The following is a 26,737-nucleotide window of genomic DNA, read 5'->3' as shown; positions in this document are numbered from 1 at the left end:
TGTGCATTTTTAAGTTGGTTATTCAGTGTATGGGTTTGCCGCTTAATTAAGTGGAACTGCTTTACGATGTCACAATCAATTATCACGTTACTGTAAACGCCCAACAGCAACAATTTTATCCTTCATTATGTAAATTTGTTAGTCAAATTAAGTACAACGCACGATTAATTTTAAAAAAAGGCTAAAATAAACACCAGGTTCTTTTTTAAAAAAAAGGTAGGTAACACTACAAACTTACCTTTATGTTCTTCGTGGAATATCGCAAAACTAATGCCAATTCGCTGCCTCAAAACTATACTTTGCTATCGTCCGGTGTCGTCGACATAGGGGCAGGATCTTTGCGAACCCGGCATAGATTAATTAAAACAATCAAAAACAAAAAAGTACTTTCAATCACACCACAATCATGTGTTCAGATAGCGTTAACGTGTTCGGTTTCACACGACCAACACTACAGAATCCGTAACAATACTCGGTAAAAATGACTTCAAAAAATTTAATTAAAAACAAGTCCGTTTTCACAGCCACAGTTGAGAGCGCGCTGGCGCCGTGAACGCCGGTCGCTTTCGCCACAACAGACAACAGACTGGCTCGCCGAGCGGAACAAAACAAAAGAAGGAAAAAAAGCGCCGCGGCCCGCTCTTCGGCTCGCTTCGGCAATCTCCGTGAGCGGTTCGACCGAGCGGCCGGGTGATTACCGCGGCGCGGACTGGGGCCAGCCCGGCCGCAGCACGCCTTCCCTCTTCCCCTATATGTTTACCATAGTAAATAAGGCACAGGTAATTCCAAGGTGCGCGCGGCAACAGGAAATAAAAAAGGAAAAAAAAAGGAAGGAGATGTGAGTTAGAAACATGCTAAAAAAAGATTATGTGAAAAACCAGTACACACCGTTTCAAAAACGTATACCGGTTTGTGTTTACTACGAAGAGGCACGGTGATATCGCAGATTCATTCGGCGGAAAGTAGACTTGAAACACATATACAGCTGTTTGACGTTGGTGATTGGTACACAGTTCTCTCGACACGGCTTGGAACACTGAGCCAGTAATAAGCAGCGAGGAACAGTGAGACCGAATCACGTTGCGCTCAGTACAAATGGTGATAAGTCTATGATCTTGGTATCAGTCAATGAGCACACGTGAGTGGCTTGATATGTAAATAACAGTCGAGACTACCCTAGAGAGAAATAATCGTTGCTATAAAGGTTACAAATTATCACTCCAGTATTCTGAACACCTCATTTGCTGTTAAATATTCTTATTGCAATCTAAACTAAAATACACTTAGTTGATCGAATATTCATTTGCAAAATTGCATTTTAGGCAGGAGTTAAAAATTATTTAGAGCTCTAGATACAGTATTAGGGTCCTGTACTTTCGCGAAAAGATTTCCAGACCAGCTGTGTGTTAAAAATTGTAGCAATATATGTGTTTCGTGGTTGGCTGGGTTTTTTTCAGGCACATGTCTGCTGTCAGCACACCAATCATAGCCATCTAGTGCGGTAGCAAACACGTCCTGAATGGCCCTGCCTTAATGCAGTCTAATGAACGACCAGATTTTTTTGCGAGGGAAAAAACATATCCTATACAATATTTATCTCCAAATTGTTACTTTCTAGGTACTGTAAAACATTCGGGGGTTCAGTGACCTCAAGGATAGACTGCATACTTCTACACGTTTCTCAAGGATAGACTACACAATTACACACGTACCTAGGCAACTATCACCTGCTTGTTGGTAGGGGGATGTATTTTTTGCAAAAAAAAAAATCTAAACCCTTGTTAGGCTGCAACAAGGTATGCTCGCGCCAACCTTGTTATTGGCGGCCGCCTGCAAAAGAAGCCATTGCCTAATTTGACCTGACCGTTCATGATGCGTTTGCTTCCACACTGAATTACTGAGATTTGTGTTCTAAAAATGTAGGCTGAAATAATCTCAGACAATCACGAAACAGACGATGCTACATTGCTTTAACTCTCAGCTCGTCTCGGAATCTTTTAGCGAAACATACATGCCCCTACTTACTGGCTACTGTCTCGTGAGACCTGTCAGACTGGGATGCTTCTGGCGTGGGAGGGTTTCTCGTTGGCTCAAAATCCTTCAGGCAAACGGGCGACGCATCCGCAGCAGCAGGACTAAGGTCTAGCCTGTTTGAATCCTATCCTATCGAGAGATCCAATCGGAGAATTTTCCCGGTGTCTTCCACTGGGCGAGAAGGAAGTCAAGAAAACTTTGGAGCATAAGGTTTCTGTTAGAGTGTACAGACTATACATACAAGAATTATAAGCCAATATCAGTCCTGTCTTAATATGGTCATGACGTTATTATTTAATAAGTGGAGAGACCAACACAATTCGCGGTATTTCGTGGTGCTAGGCTCGGCACAAGTACACAAACTATTGTCTTCCGTTCATTGGCTGTACCTTCAGTCAGGATTGCATATGGTTGGATCATTTGGATTATCGTTAATTTCTTATTGGCTTTTTGATTTTCAGCATGCGCATTATATATATATATATAAAACTCTGTTTCTAAATAATAACACGAATTTTGCAGGTCTGTACTCATAAGTACATGCACCAAAAAATGCCTTCAGTGACATTGGTATGCAATTGTTTGACAGTCCTCTTACATATTACAAACGATGCAGTTTGGGGGTAGACCGTTTCCGTTTTGAAGCGCGCATTTTAATATTTACTAGGTTTTGTACGACACGTCTCTTCTGTTGCCGTGTTTCCGCTATTGACTTGGGAGTTCTCCAAGACGTGTCCAATTATCTTTGGTCAAATCACGAAAGCCTATTTAAGTATAAGTAAAGATATTTGAAAATCGTGTTATTTATTATTATTATTTAGAGTACCGCCGAGTATAGACGCCCAAACCCCAGCATGATAGCAACTTTCCGCTCCGACGGAATCTTCATCCGAACCATCCTCTGTATCCTGTATTCCCCTACCCTCTTAGTGCATGCATAGTGCACTCCCATGGCTGTGCTCAGGGTGTCTATTCAGGTTTTACCTGGGCCCAGCTTAGCTAGTTTCAGTCTAGAGCTAAGATAGGGGAGTTAGCCATGGCATCAATCTATTTCATTGCTAACCAATCCCCGCACAAAGCACACGATGCATGCGACCCTTCCCCTGCATGGCTGTACCCAGCATGACTGGGCGTATCGGCTTCGACCAGAGACGCGCCTAGGTCCCTCTCTAACTGGGACCCAAAAAAACTTAGTTTTAGTTAAGTTAGAAAAAAATATTATTTTATGATACCGGACTAGTCTGACTCTTCGCACTTGTACACAATCAGAACGATGTTTTATTTTGCTGCTGCCATATTTTACTATATGGTTGGATCTTAACGAAATTTTGGAATTTAATAGTTCGAGTAATATATTTTGAGGCGTGTCAAACTAAAAAAAAAGAAGTACCCAATGAAAATAACCATTGAAACGTACGATTTTGTCCTACATCTTATATCCTATCTCCAAATAGACAGGGATACGCACAGTTATTTAGATACCGTTAGCCAATGATTCACAGCTAGAAGAGAAATAGGTGAATCAGGTATAGTGACAGTTAACACCACTAACAAGGTTCTCGCTGAGAAATCAGCAAATGGTAAAAGCAAACATTGGCGAGAGCAGTGAACATAATTTTAGCCTGACGCCAAACTCACCCAAGACATTTCCGGGTCTACAAGTTCACTGACCTTCAGGGTAAACTACAGTCCTCTGTATACTCCAGCGAACAACACCAGTTATTTGATGCTGCCCTGTGAGTCGGCTCAACTGGCTTGTCCGTGATTGGATACTTGTTTGGCGGAGGGTTCCTCATTGTAGGGGCATGCAGATTTCGCGAAAATATTTCGAGACTAGCTGAAAGTTAAAACACTGTAGCATCGTCTGGGTTTCGTGATTGGGTGAGTTTCTTCCAGATACATATCGATCGTCCTGAATGGCTCGGTTAATTAAGGCAACGACTTCTCTTGCATACGGACGCCAATCACAAGAAATAAACCACAGGTTCGGGTATACCTTGTTGCAGTCTATTAAGCGTTCAGATATTTTCGCGAAAATGCCTGCCCCTACGTCATTGGCCCAGAGCCCTCCAGATAATCAGTTCGCCAATAGCGAAAGCGGCTAAACGCTCTGCCGGGTGAAGGGCGAGTCCACAGCCGGGTTTGTCACGGTATCGGGCGGCGAGCGGGGAACGGGTGAATTACGGGTCCGTCGCCGCTCGAACAATGAACTAATCTGCCGCGGGATGACGATGACCGTGGAAGAGTGAAAAAAAGGATGATAGGGGGGAAAAGTGACGATCGCTCATGTCGGCCAGAAGAGAGAGGCGGGCTTACGAGCGACTTCGGGGTCACGGGGTGCGCTACGACCCCGTGTCGTGTACACGGAAAAAGATTTTCTAGACTTTTACAAAAGATTCCATTCGAAACCAGTTGCCAAGAAATAGTTTGTAGTAATACAAGAAATATATTGTAACTGTGTACAACAGATGGCTATGGTTATCTTTGCATATATTAAATACGTTCTGCGAGATAAAACTGAGAATTTCTTACGAAAATTGCCGCATAATTTTACATGTTAAGCAATTTTTTCGTTCAAGCATAATTTTTATAAAATATGGGTAGGGGAGGACGGGGCAAGTTGACGAGCGGGGCAAGATGACGAATGACTTATTTCCACGTCATGGCACTAGATAGCACCACCTAACAGACACTACTAGCGCTCCACACTGGTGGGCACTAAAGAATCACACAGTGAAGCCGCTGCCACCATTTAGTTGTTTGTTAGATGATGTTCGTACATTTGGTCTGACGTATTGTAATTTTCAAGAACTTCGAAGTAATATCTCATGGACAAACAGGTAAGATATTTGGATATTCAATGCCACACATTATTACCTTAGACTATATACTTTTCTTAACCACTATATATTGTTAACCTTTTATTTTTTTTCCTAGCGAAAAAATCCAATACTAATAACATTGCTGATCGGGGCAAGTTGACTGGGGCAAGATGACGACTCGTCATCTTGCCCCAAGTGCTTTATACGGTTTTTGTGGTATCCACATACAACTCTTTTATAACTTTTGTTTGATTTTCTGAGCTTTATAATCTCATAAGCAAAATGCAAGTGTCATCACAAGCTCACCCATGAAAGCGATTCTGGTTCAGAGGAGAGCTCAGAGGATAGAACAAGAACGTTTGAAGCAACAAAGACAAGAGTCTAGAGAAGCCAAAAAAGGAACTGTTACTAAGAAACTGAAGCTCGATTCTCGAGAAAAATCCAAGAAGCTCCAACTTTCGACAGGCATGACTTCAGCTCAAATATCCGAAGTGCAGTGTCCAGTGTGTGATGAGATTTATGTCAATCCTCCATCAGAAGACTGGATCGAGTGTTGCAAATGCCACACATGGTGGCACGAGGACTGCTCGAACTTTGAAGGAGGAAAATTTGTGTGCGATTATTGTTTATAAAACACCAACTCTGAATTAGTTATGTAAGTTAACTATTAATTGTAATTTTCAACAAACCAAGCCTTTAATAACATGCCTTATATGTAAAAACGCATGTAACAATGTTAAATTAGTTAGTTTACAGTAGTTTGCATTCTAAGAATAAATATGTTTAAACTTGTGTCAAAAATGTCATCTTACCCCGTAGTCAAAGTCATCTTGCCCCGGTAACGGGGCAAGATGGCACATTTGCATTATATTTTTAAAAGGGCAGAATTTTTGAGATAATATAGAAATATAGATTTTTTTCATGTAGTTACACCACGACAAAAGACTATTCTAATAGTGTCTGGAAAGAAGGAAATCGTATTTCCAAAATTAAAATTATAAAAAATGGTGAACTCTTAACATCGCCAACTTGCCCCGTCCTCCCCTACTAAAATCGAATATTCAACAATTCGACTTTACTTTTTTTTATTATGCTTATAAATGTGTGCAGTTAATACTGGAAAGCTATTCAGAGAACTGCTTATAGATAACTTTAACTACTGGAGGTACTGGGACAACACAAAACATAAATTCCCGGGTAAGAATCCGAACCCGGTATAACTGCGATAGTGATACTGTTGTTTACACGTAAATGTATAAATGTACAAATATCTGTAATTTTACATGAATGTTTTGTTCCACTTATAAAAAACCTGCAGGGTAGGTGCATCCCCCTGTGCTGTCTCGCCCGCGAATCCACGTTGCCGCGGGTCAACTCCCGGCACGAGGCATTCCCCCCGCGGGATCGCACCCAGGGACTCAGATCCGCCAGAGGGAAACGTAGCTGACGTTGCCGTGAGCCGCAGGGGAATTATTTCTTTTATATGGGTAACATCTTATCTCTCGGTATAGCTACGGCATTTGGTAGGAGTAATTTCCAGAATGGAACGGAAATGTGTAAACACGGTGCTGCCATCTGTGGAAGTCTCAGAAATCTCGAAAAGATGGCGGACACGCATTATTCATCTGTACATATTTCTTTCGTAGACACCGCAGAATTTACACCACTCATAGGTATTAAAAAATAAAAATTTGTAATAGTATAACTATCCTTTAATACTTGATGTTATAATTTATTGTCATAAAAATAAATAATAACTTTAAAAAATGTTAGAATCCTGGCATAACAATTTTAACAAACTTTTTAAAATAGCATAATTCCTGCACCCTGCTATTTATAAAATTTGAAATAAGAATGTGTTATGTTACTGATGTCCTCTTAATGTTTCATAATTAATTTATTCCCATGTTTCTTTTCTTATGCATAGGCATTTAAGGACTTTTGTTGTGCTTAGATATTAATTATTATTGTTGGTTAGGTTCTACATAAATATGAATGTATTATTATTTTCTCTATTTTGCTTGGTCCGTTAAAATTAACATATGTATTAATGACGTTTTTATAATTTTTAAGCATCTCCTGGTTAGTGAGTTTGTAAAATTCTTTGAGGTTAAAAATGAACGGAAGACGCTGGGGAGACACGGACGCGACACTCTGTTGCCAATAAGTTGCTTTTCACGCTTGAAATCAGCGCGTTGCTGGGAAAACCCAGCGCGTGGGCACATAACTGCGCGGCAGTGGAGTAGAACTTTCGCAGGGCGCTGTTTCGCCAGCCAATTAGGACGAGCCATTCTTCTGTGTGATGATACTTACCAAATTTTAAGGGAACAAAGGTTTGAAACGCATTTTCCTTATCTGGTCATGTAAGTGGTTCTGTTTTGTGATTGGTCGGTTGACACACAGGGTTGCCTTCCCTTTGTTTTCCCTTTGTAAGGGAAGGCAACCACAAAGAAAGGAAGATAAATATGCACAACCGAATGCTATAACTTACGTTCTAATTTTTTTTGTAAATAATCCAATTGTGAGTATTTATCAGCAACCTAACAACCTAAAAGATGTTAACTATCTTTTCGAAAGAAAATGTTAGTTACCTTTATTATTATTATTATTATTATTATTATTCGGTCGTTAATTGCTGGGAATATTCACCATGAATGTTTCACATAATATATTTTCCAAAACGGAACAACCAAAACACTATGTTAAATTGCTTTATCTTTTGTTTCAAAACTTTATAACTACATAGCTGCAAAGTATAAGTGTTGAAAATCATAAGGTCAGTTTCAATTGCCAAAAATACATACAAGCACACGCATGCACATATGCACAAGCCAACCATGCTTATTTCATTACTACCAAAATCTGTATAATTCAAAACTGTCAAAAAAAATTCCAAAGTATAATAGTTGGCAATTATACTCAATACGACAACTCGTTAATACACCATTCCATAAATTCTTAACTAATAATGTCTGTAAATTTCCTTTTTTTTAAGTCATTATGTTATATAATTTCTATGTTTTCATTATATTTAAAACTTCATCTTTGATGTTGGCATTTCACAACCGCACAAATATTTAAGTGGCCCTATTCAGCCTACTCAGCTGCGAACCCTGAAGACAGCTTCGTTGTTCAGCAAGTGTCGCTCGGATCATCATGTGAGGAGCGACGGGACTATTTCACGCCTGCTGGTCGGGGCCAGGCCTAGTCTTAATTTTAATTTGTTTTAATCTTCGTTTTTGGACGTTTGAAGTAGGAGTTCGGCCCCGGGCGTCGGCATCGGCCCAGAGTGCCCGGCGTCTCCCTCCCGGGACATCTCCGCGGGACATTGTACCGTCGTTAAACAAGTTAACAAAGGGACTTAATCATTCTATCGAGCGAAGAGCTACAGTTAATATGTGCAGAAAATAACCTAGGCATGTGCAAGTTGTGATCCACGTTGTTGTTTTGGAAAAAAAAATCATAATAAAACAAAACACTGTGCAAAGAAATTATTTTTATTTAAAAATTTTTAGTAGAAAAAAAACTAATATGTGTAAATAATAATTAATCTTCAATATCGGTAAAAGGACGAACTTAAGACCATAACTTCAAAATCATCGTGTAAGAACATTATAAACTTTCTAGTGATTAAAGTGTCTTGTTACTATTCTGGGTTGCGTCGCTGTAACAACTTAGTTAACATTGAACTTTAGAGATAGCGCAGCGTTCGTCATACTGAAGAGAGATAAACTGTAAGCCTACATATATTCGACACCATTAAAAATATGATTATATTTTGGTTAATTTTTTACTGTTACATTTAAATTTTTGAATCAGCTCAATACGTTTAAGGTTTCTTTGTAGGAAGTATTTACAGACTGATTTCGTCATTTAAGCAAAAAACAAAATATACAAACATATACTTAGTGTTATAATAGGTGCTTTAAAAAGTTGCAGGCTAGTGTTTTAGTAATTCCATATAAGTATAACTTCTCACGTATGCGGAATTTTAATATGGGCAGTATTATAATAAAATTCCTTATCGAAAATCAGGTCCAAAGCCGAAGTTTAGTATTCTTCAAGTCTTTTTCGCTTTTGTTGGAGCCGTTTTTAATATTTTAAAATTTATGTCAGCTTATTTAATTTTTCGATATTTCGTCCTGCTATCTGCCAGTGATGGTGGCAAGCCACATTTACGATTTAGGCAGCGAATTCTGGTGGTGGAAACAGAAAGTACGTGTGCGATTAGTGTCCAGAAATGTTGGTTATTGAATAAATATTTTGCTAACATTTATCACGTTCGCCATTGAACAGCGCGACACAACAGTCATGAAATTTTTTTTAAGGCCGAGTTTATAAAATACGCAAGAAACGCAATATCGCAAGAAACGCAAAACGCAAAAAATTCAGCAACTAAATTTTAAAGTACCAGATTATATACAACACAAGGCGCAATAACGCAACGCAAGATATGTTCAACTTCCAATTTCCCTGCTTTTTGGTTTGCGTTTTCGAGGACCACATTGGAAGTTAAGTGTTCTGGAAACTTTTAAAAACTCAGACCTTAACAAACATGATGTTTCCTTTCGATGAACTTTCACTATAACACTTTCAAATAATATCATTGTAAATGTCATATTATCTTTATCAACATGAAAGAACAAAAGAAGCTCGAAGAACTTTTTTTTCAACTGTTAAATTTCAAGTTGGCGGGTAGATGACATCTTGCGATTTTTGTGTGCGTTTGAACAACCGTGATATTCTTGCGTTGATGGCATGTTGCATTATTAAGTCGTTTCATTCCTTGTGTATTTTGTAAACCTTCCAAATGCGTTATAACTACATAGTTTGTGATATGAATTGATTCCTGGAAGTTATTTGTACAATGTGAGAATTAATATAATGTAGTTTTAAAATATGAGGTTCATTCCTTTCAAAGCCATGTTAATTAGTCCTTTAAAAATTGGTATACAATAAAGTAAAGAATTTATTATAAAACAAATAACTTCCTTAACAATATTACATTTTTGAATCGATAAGATTTTGTTTATTTTTATTAATTTACAAGGATGGGTAAATCAAGAGCAGAGTTCATACAGGCAGCGAATTCTAGTGGAGGGTGCAACAACTACATGTGATTCACGTTAAGAAATGTAGTTTAAAACACGATTTTCATTAAGATAATTGAATTGCATTAAATATTTTAAAAAACTCTTGTTGAATTCTTTATTTTGTTTTGTGTTTTCGGAAATTGATTATCCTGATGTGTTTCTGGTTATTTTTTGCAATTACACGAGGCAATAAAAATGTTTTTACAATTCAAGAATACATTTTTTTAACTGTACAGCCATTTTATTGTGGCTTGGAATAGATGGTATTAGCATTATATAAAATAGTATTTATAGATTAAAGTTTAATATTTATAATTCTGACTTGTGTACGAATTCTAGGTTACCAGCTGAAATTTTGCAATGTTTAGGTTGAATCGTAGCTAAATGTTCTGATATTTCAAGTAGGTACATAACCAACTTCATCATGTATAAAATTGTTACGTTGAAGAAATTATCACTCCTCAATGAATTCTAACCGAAATTCACTTCAAAATGCAGACGATACCTACAAATACAAAAATTAAGCTTATACAACATGGCTACATTCTCACCCGTCTTCATCGGCTGGAATCAACAAACCACTGGATAATCGAGGTATTACTTAACCGTGTGCAGTTGGCATACATGTTAAGTTAAAAAAAACTTAGATTTATCAGTAGTAAACCCACGTAAACCCTTTCAATAACACTTTGTAAATGAATAAGATATGTTACTTTTTTTATATTTTATTTATAATCTTCAGCTATTGTTAGAATAATAATTTCATATTGTAATAAAATTGAACTAAAATGTATTTATTTCATTGGCATAGAGTGTGATGTCGAGTATAATGTACACAATGTCCACCTCAGTGTACGAATAGACTGAAACTGTTAATAAAAATTGGATACAGGAAAAAAATACGAGGATTCATTTCGTGATAGGATAAAATCAAAATACCTATACCTTTGTGCCTCTTCTGCCACCGGCTCACTGTTTATCTGGAGAACTCTGGACCAATGGGAAACGCTCAGCCGACGAGGTGTCGAACCACTGGTTCTCACCAGTCAGCAGCCTCAGTGCGCAGAGAGGGTGTGGAGTAGATCCTGGATGCCGCGGACAGAGAGGAGTGTGTGAGCCGCAGAGGTGCGCGACCACGCCCGCGGCCCGCCTCGCGCGCGGCGACCGTGGGAACGGGGCTACCTTTCGCGGCGCCCGCCCGCGCGACCAGCTCGCCGCCGGCGCCACTTTTCCCTTCGCGCCCCGGGCGAGGCGCGCTACGCCCTCCGGCCGCCTCCCGCGCACGGCGAGGCCCTCGAGGGCCTTCGAGCAAGCAGTCTCCTCGTCGACATCTCAGCGGCAACCACTGCATCACAAGCAGGGCCGCAACTAGGAGGGGGGGGGGGGCAAGCGGGGCATACGCCCCGGGCGCAAAGCTGTGGGGGCGCCAAAATCGCTTGCATTGTATTTCCTACTACAACTGGTAACTGGTAAAAAGTTGTTTAACTTGCATGCCAGGAATGTCTAATCTGATTTACAATATAACGTCTCAACATATTTAATGAACAAGTCTAGTGATTATACGGACTACTTTATGGACATAGTGGGTTCATGCATGGAAGTTACACTAGCACAGAAACTGTTACATGTAGGTATGGAAAATGCTTAAATCACCATTTTACCGTGGGAGGACCCCCGGACCCCCCACTTTATTGGTGTGGTATGTGCAAAAAGGAAGGGGGGGGGGGGAGGGGCGCATGAATCCATTCATGCCCCGGGTGACAAGAGACTTTAGTTGCGGCCCTGATCACACGGCCCGAGGGTACTTTCATTGTGTGCGTGGAGTCCACGCGCGACAGAAGTGACACTTCTTGCTTATAAGGTATAGATGGAGATAATTCATTAACACTTTTTATTGAACAAGAGAATAATTGAGAATAGTAAGTATCAGGGTATGATCTCTAATGGAAAAAAAAACTCAGGAGTAGACAAGCATTTCTACTTCTCCCCTGCCGTCTCCCTTTCCAGCCGTTACAACTAGCACATAGCATGCTATGCTACGTACCTATCGCCTCTCCCCTTGCCGTCTTTCCATTCGACCGCTAGCGCATGCGTTGGAGTGGCGTCGCCGCTGAAGCACTCTCCTCCTCACCCGGTTCCCCCACCACGTACCTGACTATTCCCCTCATGCGATCTGAATTTTCGTAACACTCGAAAATTGTAGCCCCCTCAGCAAAAGAAGTTTCATTAAAAAAAAAAAACTTTTCAACAACGCGTCCCAGCCTTTTCCACTCTCCAGAATATACAGTTTTAAAAGGAAAAACGGATCTGATATCTAGAGTGGTTGTTTCTGAAGCCCGGCACACGGCGTGTGCGCCCACGTAGGCGCGGGCCGCACTGCAGCTGCATGGGGCTGCCAGGCCGCCATCACGGCTCGCTGCGGGCGCCGAGGCATCAAGCCGCCGAGCACCGGCGTTCAACATCTGGGGCGCAACAACTAAATTTCCAAAGGGGGCAATATACCTATTTATAAAGAATCATCTATCCCCCGTATTGAAGTGGGGGGTCCGGGGGTCCTCCCCCGGGAAAATTTGTATATCAAGGTGGAAAATGGTGCTATTTAAGCAGTTTTATTATCTAAAAATTGATTACACAGCACTTTCTTTGCCCCCATTTGCCCCCACTTCAAGGTTTCAGAGGGGGGAAAAATACCCTTGCCCCCCCTGTTGTTGCGCCCCTGTTCAACATATACTGCCAGATTTGGTGGTTTTCATAGAAACAAAATACTGGGCTTGGGTAGTAGCACCATATGAATTTATTATTGATGTCTCGAACAAGGCACGAGCCTGTAGTTGCGTGTGTGGAAGAGGGGTAGTTATGTGCAAAAAAAAAAAGATATTGTTAGAAAATGGTTTTCAACTTATTTTGATCCAACTGTAAACCTTTTAATCCTTTTGTTTTGAAGGCCAAGTGTGCAACATTTCATTTCATTAAGCTCGGAGTTAAACTGTAGGTTTGTATAAATAAAAAAAAAACACATATCTACACTCTTATGTGTATGTGTGTGTGTGTGTGTGTGTGTGTGTGTGTGTGTGTGTGTGTGTCCAAATTCAGCGGGGATTAATTGTTTTACTGAAGAATTGTTTTATATTATAGACGCTATAGACGCGTTGAGTGAGGGTGAAATTTAGTATGCAACGAAATGTTCGCGCACCATGCCACCATACTAACAGAACGAAGATCAGTGCGATTCCGCGTTTTCGTCCAATTGTGTTCAAATGCAATATATAAAACGTAGAACGTGGTTTATTTTCAAACGAATGAAAACTGTTTCGCGTACCAAACAAATTGAAAAACAATGTAAGTTATGTAAATATTGAACTAATAGCATTGTATATACATAATACTTATTAAGTACTATTTATATTCAATGATAATAGTTGGAAGGCCTGGTAAGCCCTATTTATGGTGAAAACAGCGAACACAGTTCCTGAAATTTGATTTTCTTCAGGTTTACTTACAATTTATTAGCCAGATAAATTATGTCAGAACATACTGGTCTCCATGATATTTACTAAATTGTTGGATCTCTTTAATATGACGAACGCTACAGATCGTTACGATAAACGAAAAAATCTAACTGGGTATAACCTTCTAAACTGATAGAAATTACAGTATATTTACGGACTTTTCAATAACGAATTCGTCTCAAATAAATGAAGAATGCCTTGTAGTTCAGATAACTGGATACTCGTAGAAACTCCGTCGTATTTCGACTTCCCAGTTCAGTTTTTGGTATGAATTGGATAAACATACATTTAGAAGAAATAAGTGTGGTTTTGCAGTAGTCTTAACTAGTTTTCAAATGTTTAGTAATTATATCACGATTATTTTTGTGGATTTATTTTCAAAATAAGTGAAATTATAACCCCCTTAAATCTACGAAGATCCCTGTATAATTTGTAACCAGCGTTATTCGTAAATTGTATGTGATAATTTTTGACAGTGTAGTTCAGTCCAGGATTGCGTGCGATCGTGTTTCTAGCCGCAAACTCTCTTCTGTAGGAGCCTTACAAAAAGGAACAGAGTCTAGTTAATGTTCGTCTAATTTTATACACTTCACGACTGTCGTGTTCAGAAAAGTTCCCCGGTGAATGTCTGGTAATTGCTGAAACGTCAGACTGACAGGAGTGCTAGAGAACGGCTTGTCAAGTAACTTGGCAATGCACACCTCGGCCAAGTAGTTTAAATCCCCACAGAACGCCACGAAAACGAACTACATAAAGCGATTAATCGAGAAATTTCTATTTTCGCTAAGTTTTAAAAGATTCATTTCAAAAATAAACCAAACCAATAAATATACTTTAGAAAGTATGTATTTTATACATGTTTCTACTTTGTCAAGTATAATAAGTAAGGACATGCCAAATTCGCGTTATACCACACTATACGCCAACACATGTACACTAACAAAAATATGTATTTTTATTTTATTATTGTTTTCTTGTCCGGACCGGGAAAATTCGTGGATTTATTTCATTATAGGCTAACATTTAAATACTGATACTATTGCGCTGGTCTGATATTGGCTCACAATTCATGTGGAGTACCTATTGTGGACCAGCAAGAAACCCTCGACCATAATAATGTCGAACCAGAGACTAACTGGTGAAGATGTTATTAAAGTAAGCAGCCAATTAACAGGTGGCATTGCCTGAGTATGCAGATGACTATGGAATCTATCCTGGCGGTCATTGCACACGCGAATTTTTCCACTACCTACCTATCCATAACTAAATTAAAATGACATTAAAACGTAAATGGCGTACGTTCTAGAAATAATAAATCAAATTTTTCAAGTCTGTAATAATAATATAAGAAACATGTCATACAAGCGATGGCCATAAAAAAAACTACCAAATTGTGGGCGAAACACACGTTTCATTCTACATGAAATACACCGCCCTTCCACCTGCGAGAGCTTCGAACTTTCAAGTGAGATCCGACCAATGATTTGAGATCAAGTTGGCACGAACATGTTGTTGGGCCAATAGTTCGCAAGACTTAAACTTGAACTGTGAACATTCACGCCAGTATTTCATTCTTTCAAATTTAGGCAAGTTTACTGCCTCAAACTTTGACGACGTTGCTGACGAATTTATTTTAAAGTTTGCCGTAGGCCCGCATTTAAACCCATACATTCAAATTACTTATTTGGTTTAGGCGTGCTAGTAAATGCACATTGTGGACTTCTCCTTTGGAAAACATTTCAAGACAGTTTCGGCCAAGTCAAACGGCCAGGGTAAGCCATCCTTCTACCGCAGGGAATGCAGGGAACTAGCGCGATCTCAGTTGTCTGCACTGTGATTTCGCGCAGTGTAACTGCGTCGGTGGTGGCAGTGTATGAAGTCCTGTGTGGACTGAGTTGCAGGCTTACTACAATGGACTAGCTACTTCGTCTTTTGTTGCGAGCCAAATCACTCCTGCCAAATATATTGAATACTTAGGGCCATGTATTTTTCGCGAAAAAACTTGAACGTTAATTAGACTGCAATAAGGTATAACCACGCCAGCGGTTTCTTCCTTGTAATTGGTGACCGTATGCAAACGAAACAACTGCCTTATTTCACCAGGCCATTCAGGACGTGTTGCTTCCACTATGAAAGGCTGTCATTCGTGTACCAACAGTAAAACTGTACCTGAAAAAAACTCACCCAATCACGAAACACAGACGCTGCTACAGTGTTTTAACTCTCAGCTAGTCTCTTAATATTTCCGGGAAAAATACATGCCCCTGTGAATATTTATTCAATACAATAGCTGTGCGGCTGAACATGGCCAACCACCGCAATTTCTAAAGTTATGCTCACACTTGTCTTTCAACCCAAGCTATGGTTATGCTTTGAACTATCTCGGTTGACGCCTTACAACACAGACCACACTGCTTCGCACGACGCACCTCTAATATAATTCGTCTTGGCTATTTCAATATTTGGAAAAGTGTTTGAGTGTTTGACTATGTTAATTCAATTTATAGCATGATATAACTCGCGGCTATAGTCATTGGACAATATTTAGAGATGCTAAACATTTAGTTTTAGTGTTCACTGTTTGCATTCTGGATGATGGTGTATATCAACTTGCGTGCATACTTGATAGAATTTATATCATTATTAAATTGTCTTTTCTCATAAAGGATGCAGGACAGAAGCCAGTCTTTATTTATTTTCCCTGATTTCCCTTTTCAATGCTCTTTGCGATCTTTAACTGTAACCAATCTAGAAGTATTTAATAATTTGCGTGTTTGAAAACTTATTTTTATTTTTACTATTCATTCTTGTAGTTTAGCCTCAAGGGAGGTTACGAGTGTAACAAACTTAATGATATGGTGACAATACGTTATAACACCTGTACAGTTTAAAGTTCTCACTTACCTTGCTCTGCACACTTTAATACTAGTGTAAAAACTAGGTGGTTAAGTGGCATACAAGGCCAAGCAGCCTTAACTATGCCACATTTAAAAACCGTTATGTTATTACGATAATTGCTATTATTGTTTTAAAGAAAAATCAGGGGAAAATCTTTACCACCAATTCAGAAACATGCTGGATCATAAGAACACTTCTGTTGTAGAACATTCTCGGTAACTTAAATAATTAGTAGGATTTCAAAATACTAAGGTTCATCCCAGCTTGGCAAACGTTGACTTCCGTTCAGTAAGAAATTACGAACATACTTAGGGCTCGATCTCACACGCCATGTTGATTTTTTTAAAGTTTTTTCTTTCATTACTGTCATTTAAGGACTATTTATAAATTTTGAACTCGACACACTTGCATTTGTTTTTCTGCCACTAATAATTTTGACCGATATTTACTTAAACTATTATCATAGGTGTAAAAATTCGCGCAAGTGATCATAATTACGAAGACTCGCGCGCCTTTAAAACTCATGATATTACACTAAGTAAATATATTTTTAAAATATTTGTGGCAGAACAACAAATGCAAGGGAGATATCGAGTTCAAATTTTATAAATAATACCTTAAATCAAAGTAATGACTGGATCTGAAGAGTGGTTACTGGCAAGTGGAGCTGCACCCCGAGGATAAAGAGAAGACTGATTTTACGAAAGGTAGTGGGGTGTTCCAGTTCACTGTGTTACCATTAAGGTTATATAATGCTTCAGCAACTTTTGAGAGATTGATGGAACTTGTCCTGCATGGCTTGACTTGGAAAACATGCCTAGTATATCTGGAAGACATTATTGTGGTGGGAGAAACAGTAAAGGAACATTTGCGAAATCTCCATGATGTATTCGACAGGATTCGCCATGCCCAACATAAGTTAAATCCTAAGAAGTCCAAGATTAGGTAACATTTCTGGGGTATATTGCATCACAGGATGGAGTGCGAACATGTCCTGAGAAGATCCATTATGTTAAGGAGTTTTCTCAACCTAAGGATAAGCATGAAGTAAGGGGTTTCTTGGACACTGTACCAACTATAGGCGGTTGGTGCCTGGGTTCTCGACAATCGCAAAACCATTGCATCAGCTGACCGAAGACAAGAGACAATTTAAATGGACTTCAGCATGAGATACTACCTTTCAAGACCTCAAAGAATCCCTCTGTACTACCACCATACTTGCCTACCCCCATCAACATGGAGAGTAAATCCTCGACACAGATGCAAGCAGAGATGGTTAAGGTGCTGTACTTTCCCAGGTTCAGAGTAGAAATGAGCTAGTAATAACATACTACAGCGAAGTTTTGTCAAAACCTGAACGCAATTATTGCATCACTAGACGAGAACTCTTAGCTATAGTGAAGTCTCTGCAACATTTCCACAAATACTTATATGGGAGAAAATTCCTTTTACGTACTGACCATGCCGCACTTAAGTGGTCAGTACAGTTAAAGAATCCAGAGGGACAACATGCTAGATGGATTGGATTGATACAGCAATATGATTGTCGGATAGAACACAGGAAAGGCCCAATTCATAGCAATGCAGATGCCCTCTCCCGAAGACCTTGCAAGGTATACTGCAACAATTGCAATAGGGCAAAGAAAAAAGATTGAATCGTAGATGTTCGGCGAACGATAACTAACAGAGAAGATAAATGTGATAATGCCAACTTGAATGCAGGGCAGCAGCAAGATCCTGACCTGGAACCCATTATAATCTGGCTAGAGAATGGTACTGGACGTCCAATATGGCATGAGATCTCCATTCACTGAAGGGCTGTGAAAACTTACTGGGAACAGTTAGATTCCTTGAGGGTGGTGAATGGGCTGCTAATGAGGTAAATTCCAAATATAAAAGTAGTTATAATGCACCTACTCCTTCCAAAGAGTCTAGTAGAAGAGGTGTTGAAAAAATCCATGATGGTACCTCTGGTGGTCATCTAGGGATGAACAAAACTCTATACAAGATCTGTCAATGCTACTATTGGTTGGGGTGTCGCCAGGATGCGGAGGCTTTGTGTAGTCAATGAGAACCATTTTCGGCTATAAAAAAGGCCACAACACCGGAGTCGTAGGAAAATGAGGGCCTACAATGTAGAGGCCCCCTTTGAGAGAATAGCTATCGACATCGATGAACCATTTCCCAAGACTATATGTGGTAACTGGTATATTCTGGTAGAAATGGATTACTTCAGTAAGTGGTCAGAGGCTTATGCACTTCCTAACCAAGAAGCCATTACCATTGTGGATGAAATAGTCAACAACTTCATTTGCAGAATTGTGGTACCAATGGAGCTCCACTCAGATCACAGCCGCAATTTCGCGTCGACAATATTTCAGGAGGTGTGTCGGTTGCTGGGAATAAGTAAATCCAAGACTACAGCCCTACATCCTCAGTCTGATGGTATGGTGGAGAGGTTCAACAAAACTCACGAGGAACACCTAGCCAAGGTTGTGGTCGAGCATCAAGAGGATTGGGATCAATACATCCAGTAGTTCTAATGGCATATAGGTCTGACATCCATGACTCCTCTGGGCAGAACCCTGCGAGTATTGTGATTGCACGGAAGTTAAAGCTGTCCTGTGATGTCAAGTTCGGTCGTCCTCATAGAGAGCCGATCAGCACCACTGATAATGTGAATCGTCTTGGGTAGCTCGAGGTAAGGGGCGAACCTCTGTTCACCCTAGCTCCAGTGAGAAGTGCAAACTGTGTAACTTGAGAGACATTGAGTGACTTGCGAATAAACATTTTTAAGTGCCAATGATTGGTAATCAGACTTTTTTAAGTACAATTATTTATTAGTTATGTAAATATTGGTAATTAATAAGAACTGTAATTAAACATAATTGAGATATCCCTAACGAACCCAGTTTTCCCCATATACAGTAGGTCGTAACAATATGTAACAGGAATCTACGGATACCGAGTTTACTCTGGACATGAGCAACAAATCTGATCTTGGTGTATCAACAAACTATAAACCCCAAAAGTTTGTTAGCAAACACTCTATTTTGCAGAAGTAATAAAATTTTGCAAGACGCTAACAAGTTGTTTCGTTGACGCCACATGATACTCAGTAGGGAGCATGCAGGCAAAATATTTCTGAGGCTGCCAGGAAACAGTTCCCCCTCGGCCTGGCGTGGCGCGCCACCGCGTGTCGGGACATGGCGGGACGCAGCAGTGAGTGGTGGTCCCGGACACAGCCCTGTCTCCGGACACAGCAGTGAGTGGTGGTCCCGGACACAGCCCTGTCTCCGGTCACAGCAGTGAGTGGTGGTCCCGGACACATCCCTGTCTCCGGTCACAGCAGTGAGTGGTGGTCCCGGACACAGCCCTGTCTCCGGTCACAGCAGTGAGTGGTGGTACCGGACACAGCCCTGTCTCCGGTCACAGCAGTGAGTGGTGGTACCGGACACAGCCCTGTCTCCGGTCACAGCAGTGAGTGGTGGTCCCGGACACAGCCCTGTCTCCGGTCACAGCAGTGAGTGGTGGTCCCGGACACAGCCCTGTCTCCGGTCACAGCAGTGAGTGGTGGTCCCGGACACAGCCCTGTCTCCGGACACAGCAGTGAGTGGTGGTCCCGGACACAGCCCAGTCTCCGGACACAGCCCTGTCTCCGGACACAGCAGTGAGTGGTGGTCCCGGACACAGCCCTGTCTCCGGTCACAGCAGTGAGTGGTGGTCCCGGACACAGCCCTGTCTCCGGTCACAGCAGTGAGTGGTGGTCCCGGACACATCCCTGTCTCCGGTCACAGCAGTGAGTGGTGGTCCCGGACACAGCCCTGTCTCCGGTCACAGCAGTGAGTGGTGGTACCGGACACAGCCCTGTCTCCGGTCACAGCAGTGAGTGGTGGTACCGGACACAGCCCTGTCTCCGGTCACAGCAGTGAGTGGTGGTCCCGGACACAGCCCTGTCTCCGGTCACAGCAGTGAGTGGTGGTCCCGGACACAGCCCTGTCTCCAGTCACAGCAGTGAGTGGTGGTCCCGGACACAGCCCTGTCTCCGGACACAGCAGTGAGTGGTGGTCCCGGACACAGCCCTGTCTCCGGACACAGCCCTGTCTCCGGACACAGCAGTGAGTGGTGGTCCCGGACACAGCCCTGTCTCCGGTCACAGCAGTGAGTGGTGGTCCCGGACACAGCCCTGTCTCCGGACACAGCAGTGAGTGGTGGTCCCGGACACAGCCCTGTCTCCGGTCACAGCAGTGAGTGGTGGTACCGGACACAGCCCTGTCTCCGGTCACAGCAGTGAGTGGTGGTCCCGGACACAGCCCTGTCTCCGGTCACAGCAGTGAGTGGTGGTCCCGGACACAGCCCTGTCTCCGGACACAGCAGTGAGTGGTGGTCCCGGACACATCCCTGTCTCCGGACACAGCAGTGAGTGGTGGTCCCGGACACAGCCCTGTCTCCGGACACAGCAGTGAGTGGTGGTCCCGGACACAACCCTGTCTCCGGTCACAGCAGTGAGTGGTGGTACCGGACACAGCCCTGTCTCCGGTCACAGCAGTGAGTGGTGGTCCCGGACACAGCCCTGTCTCCGGACACAGCAGTGAGTCGTGGTCCCGGACACAGCCCTGTCTCCGGACACAGCCCTGTCTCCGGACACAGCAGTGAGTGGTGGTCCCGGACACAGCCCTGTCTCCGGTCACAGCAGTGAGTGGTGGTCCCGGACACAGCCCTGTCTCCGGTCACAGCAGTGAGTGGTGGTCCCGGACACAGCCCTGTCTCCGGACACAGCAGTGAGTGGTGGTCCCGGACACAGCCCTGTCTCCGGTCACAGCAGTGAGTGGTGGTCCCGGACACAGCCCTGTCTCCGGTCACAGCAGTGAGTGGTGGTCCCGGACACAGCCCTGTCTCCGGTCACAGCAGTGAGTGGTGGTCCCGGACACAGCCCTGTCTCCGGACACAGCAGTGAGTGGTGGTCCCGGACACAGCCCTGTCTCCGGTCACAGCAGTGAGTGGTGGTCCCGGACACAGCCCTGTCTCCGGACACAGCAGTGAGTGGTGGTCCCGGACACAGCCCTGTCTCCGGTCACAGCAGTGAGTGGTGGTCCCGGACACAGCCCTGTCTCCGGTCACAGCAGTGAGTGGTGGTCCCGGACACAGCCCTGTCTCCGGACACAGCAGTGAGTGGTGGTCCCGGACACAGCCCTGTCTCCGGACACAGCAGTGAGTGGTGGTCCCGGACACAGCCCTGTCTCCGGTCACAGCAGTGAGTGGTGGTCCCGGACACAGCCCTGTCTCCGGACACAGCAGTGAGTGGTGGTCCCGGACACAGCCCTGTCTCCGGTCACAGCAGTGAGTGGTGGTCCCGGACACAGCCCTGTCTCCGGACACAGCAGTGAGTGGTGGTCCCGGACACAGCCCTGTCTCCGGTCATAGCAGTGAGTGGTGGTCCCGGACACAGCCCTGTGTCCGGTCACAGCAGTGAGTGGTGGTCCCGGACACAGCCCTGTCTCCGGACACAGCAGTGAGTGGTGGTCCCGGACACAGCCCTGTCTCCGGTCACAGCAGTGAGTGGTGGTCCCGGACACAGCCCTGTCTCCGGACACAGCAGTGAGTGGTGGTCCCGGACACAGCCCTGTCTCCGGACACAGCAGTGAGTGGTGGTCCCGGACACAGCCCTGTCTCCGGACACAGCAGTGAGTGGTGGTCCCGGACACAGCCCTGTCTCCGGACACAGCAGTGAGTGGTGGTCCCGGACACAGCCCTGTCTCCGGTCACAGCAGTGAGTGGTGGTCCCGGACACAGCCCTGTCTCCGGACACAGCAGTGAGTGGTGGTCCCGGACACAGCCCTGTCTCCGGTCACAGCAGTGAGTGGTGGTCCCGGACACAGCCCTGTCTCCGGTCACAGCAGTGAGTGGTGGTCCCGGACACAGCCCTGTCTCCGGACACAGCAGTGAGTGGTGGTCCCGGACACAGCCCTGTCTCCGGTCACAGCAGTCGCCGTGCTCTCGGTTTCCCTGCTGGCTCGTCCTCCAGGTGCCAACAGACTACATCACGCCAGTTAGCCGATTTAAAGCTAAATTCACTTAGTTGTAGGCGCCATATTTTTCCACATTCTTAGTATTAAGGCTGGGTTCACAATCAAAGAACATAAGAGCGCGTACAGCAGGCCATGCGCACGACTGTGTACACGACTTGTGGGAAGTCTATTAATAATTAAAATTTTACTATTTAATTTCAGCCAATTAAATTTCGGGATGTTTTTCACATTTGTTGGCAGAGTAAGTAAGTAAGTAATTATATTAAATACCAAATTATTTTCCCGTGACATCTGACCAGCAATTTGTTAGCACAGTTTTTCAACATATAAACAAATAATGGTTTGATCAATGTTCAGTTACCATTCTAACCACGACACATTTTTTATTTATAATTTTTGCTAGTCACCTATAAGTAATAGCATTAATTAATTTTTAAAGGAGGAATTACAACTCAACATTGTAATATATAGGCGATTTCTTGCCACAATATGATTGATAAATATAAACAGTTCTCTAGTCCCGCCAAAATAGCTTCCTACACTACTCTCATTAGCTGTTGCGCCATGCGTCCGTATATTCATTTCCCTTCTGTGCGCACAACCTGTCTCCCATGCACACGACCGTCCTATGCGCTATTGTGAATCAGTAGGTTGGAAAACATGGCGGTCAAGTCTTGTGCGCACGACCTACTGTTACCGTTATTTTTTTCAATTGTGAATCCAGCCTAAGCTCAGGCTGGCTGGCAGCCAGATGCGAATAAACTGAAATCAACCCCCCCCCCCCTGCCCATATTTTTGTCCAACCAAAAATATTGTGCATGTCTTTCTCAGCATGTAGAGATCTGCGATCTGGTGCTAGGCTTGACTCCACACACTCCTTTTACTTCGTTCATTGGCTGCTACATTTTACTTTCTGTCCAGACTGCAATTCGTTGGATGATACAAATTTCGACATTTTCTTATTATTTTGTTGCCAAACTACTCAAGACTTAGGTAATTTATTTTCCCACGAAATAATCTGATCGCTCGCGCTCGTTAGACTGAAAAAGGTATATGCATGTACTAGCGATTGATTCCTTGTGATTGGCGGCCGTTTTCAAGAGAAGCCACTGCACTATTTGGCCCAGCCATTCAGGGCGCACTGGGTGGCTATGACTGTTATGCTGACAGTACACATGCACGTGAAATAAACACAGCCAACCACGTGACACAAAAAATGCTACAAAGTTTTAACACACAGGTGGTTCTGAAAATCTTTACGCGGAAGATGCATGGCCTTAAACCACGTCCCAATGAACGGCATTCAAACTTATACTGCTGTACATTTTAAGCTGTCTCTAAATTAAATACATAAATAAACGTGAATTTAGCGAACACAACAACTGGGTTTATTTTTTATCATCATCAGAGGAAGAGGAAACTTCGTGGAGCCCTCGGCTGACTCCGGCAAACGCAAATGCGCAAATAGAAATAAAAAATCCGAGTCACGAGTAACGGCGCCGCCCACGCCGCGCGAGAAGTTGCGGCCCCCCTCCATAAATATCCCTCTTTCTCCTCCCCCCCCTTCAGTGTTTTACATACACACGCCATCATGGGCAGCAGCGTGCCACGTGTGAGCTACTTGCCTTCCAAGGAAATCACACAAAAATAGTTATCTATATATTTTTTTTAAATTCAGGTGTAGTAACAAAAGTTTCTTAGTAAGTGGCGGACGTTTCCCAAGAACTTGTGAGAGTTTTTTTCTATGAAATAAAAAAAGTTATCACTTTTCTCTACTGTCCGTGTCGTATAAAAATTGGCGGGTTGTACCTATATATGACGGGACTCACCCTATATAAGAACAGGCGATTTAAAAACTTAGCTACTTTCAACCAAAGGCTGGAAAAAAAAACATCTTCTGATTTGGAACACCTACTTAGCACGATCACTTCGCGGCTTAACTATAAACTATACCTGCTGCATGCAGCTGAGCGAGAATGTACGAGTTACTGGTGTTCATGTAGTGCAATTCCCATTATTCCCCCCTTGCTCCCCCTGGATTAACAACATTCATTTTTGTCTCTATTTGACAACAGTGGTCGAGGGGGAAATATTGAAATAAATAAGCTTCCGATTTTCTCCACCAAACAAAGTTGGACACAGATTCCAAAATGTTTTAAGACTTGTCAACATTATAAAAGTTATTTTTTTTATGAGCTAGCTCAGATTTGCAATTTTAATATTATTTTCAACAAATTTTGGGGGTTTTTTGGATGGAAAATAAAGGAACCTGTTACGGTTTTGTGCCTTTTTAAAACAATTTAACACATACGTTAAGTTAAATAAAAATACCCTTTACATAAAACAATTAATTTTATGTGTTTTACTAACATATAGACACATCATTTGCTATGCAAATTTAAATTATTTTATATTCGCCATTAATATTAAAGTAATTATAGTTTTTTTACCCAACTCTTTACTATACCATCAGCTCTTATCCATGTTAAAGATTCACTGAAAAGAAAACGAACGTCATTACCTTTTTTTCGCTGGGCACGATTCTGATCTGACTGAAACTCAAGTCATCAAACACGACAGACAAAAATGGCTGCGATAATGACGTTTGCGTTGCTCGACCTAACTTAGTGGGACGCGAGAGGCGATATTCGGTTCTCTCATCGGTTGGTTGCGGGACCTCCCGGTCGGAGACACGCGAGGGGCGATATTCGACTCTCTCATCAGTTGGTTCCAGGACCTACCATTCTGAGAGACACGAGGGTCGTAAATAGGCTCTCTCGCCGGTTGGTTGCGGGTCCACCCGGTCTGAGGGACTCGAAGGGGTGATATTCGGTTCTCTCATCGGTTGGTTGCGGGACCTCCCATTTCAAGGGACGCGAGGGGTGATATTCGATTCTCTCACCGGTTGGTTGTGTGACCTCCCAGTCTGAGGGACGCGAGAGGCGATATTCGGTTCTCTCATCGGTTGGTTGCGGGACCTCCCATTTCAAGGGACGCGAGGGGTGATATTCGATTCTCTCACCGGTTGGTTGTGTGACCTCCCAGTCTGAGGGACGCGAGAGGCGATATTCGGTTCTCTCATCGGTTGGTTGCGGGACCTCCCATTTCAAGGGACGCGAGGGGTGATATTCGATTCTCTCACCGGTTGGTTGTGTGACCTCCCAGTCTGAGGGACGCGAGAGGCGATATTCGGTTCTCTCATCGGTTGGTTGCGGGACCTCCCATTTCAAGGGACGCGAGGGGTGATATTCGATTCTCTCACCGGTTGGTTGTGTGACCTCCCAGTCTGAGGGACGCGAGAGGCGATATTCGGTTCTCTCATCGGTTGGTTGCGGGACCTCCCATTTCAAGGGACGCGAGGGGTGATATTCGGTTCTCTCATCGGTTGGTCACGGGAGCTCCCGGTCTGAGAGACGCGTGGGGAAACGGGAACAAGGAAAGGGGATGAGGGAGAGAGAGACGCCGCGTCGGGCATTTGCAGACGCGGCGACGCAGCTTCGGCAGGGAGGGGCGGGTGTGTGGTTACAGGCTGGTTGAATTGGGGAGGTGGTGGCGGCGGGCCGGGGGAAAGAGAGAACCCACCACATTCCAGCGGGCCGCGGGACTCGCCGCTAACAACATCTCGCCGACACCGAGCCGCCGGAGCTAACGGGACCGCGAAACAGCGCGCAGGCGCCGCTCCCCGTGACTGGTCGACGCGGGCGGCCACTGCGGGGAAGACACCCGCAGGTCCGTAACCAAGATCTCGTGAAAGATGGTTCCAGTATCACAGGAAAAAAATCTGCTCTTTTACAATATATTTCTTTTGAAATCAATTATCAAGAAATATTTGTAATAGATAAATGGCTATGGTTATTTTTTCATATATGAAATACATTTTTCTAGATAACACTAAGTATTTCTTACGAAAATTTGAGCATAATATTATATTTTAAATGATTTTTCATTCAAGCATATATTTTTTAATCTATGTAAAAATTATCAAATATTTGACAATAATAATTTATTCTTTTGTAATCTTTTTTAAGTGCGCAGTTAATACTAACGATGTATTTAGCGAATGGTTTAAAAATATTTTTATCTATTGGAGGTACTGGGATAACACAAAGCATTAATTCCCAGGTAAGAATCCAAACCCAGTATAATTGCGAACAATATTTTGCAGTGATACAGATGTTTTCCTATAAATGTACAAATTTACAAACATCTGTAATTTTACATGAATATTTTTGTCCAATTTACAAATAAAAAATACAATGTAACCCTTAAATCTTTTTTATACGTAAGTTTTCTCTATAACTGAATTTCAAAGATAATTTATTGCAACACTGAAATCACAGGGAATGGCCGAC

General features: G+C 42.7%; 1 protein-coding gene across 5 annotated transcripts in view; it reads right to left on the bottom strand.

Annotated features, from left to right (window-relative positions):
* LOC134545533 (protein N-terminal asparagine amidohydrolase) overlaps positions 1-26,737 on the bottom strand; it is a 346,287-nt gene that overhangs the window by 211,138 nt on the left and 108,412 nt on the right. For 2 of the 5 annotated variants that reach the window (XM_063388609.1, XM_063388610.1), the window contains exon 1: positions 239-584. The exons of 2 other annotated variants lie outside the window; for them this stretch is intronic. The gene's annotated coding sequence lies outside the window, so the exon portion shown is untranslated. Of the gene's footprint in view, positions 1-238; positions 606-26,737 lie in introns of those variants that run through there. One more of the 5 variants, XM_063388615.1, reaches the window with a different exon arrangement.

This window comes from Bacillus rossius, chromosome 1, assembly GCF_032445375.1.
Source record: "Bacillus rossius redtenbacheri isolate Brsri chromosome 1, Brsri_v3, whole genome shotgun sequence".
NCBI lineage: Eukaryota > Metazoa > Arthropoda > Insecta > Phasmatodea > Bacillidae > Bacillus > Bacillus rossius.
The sequence above is the reverse complement of the archived record's forward strand: the minus strand, read 5'-3'. Positions and strand labels throughout refer to the sequence as shown.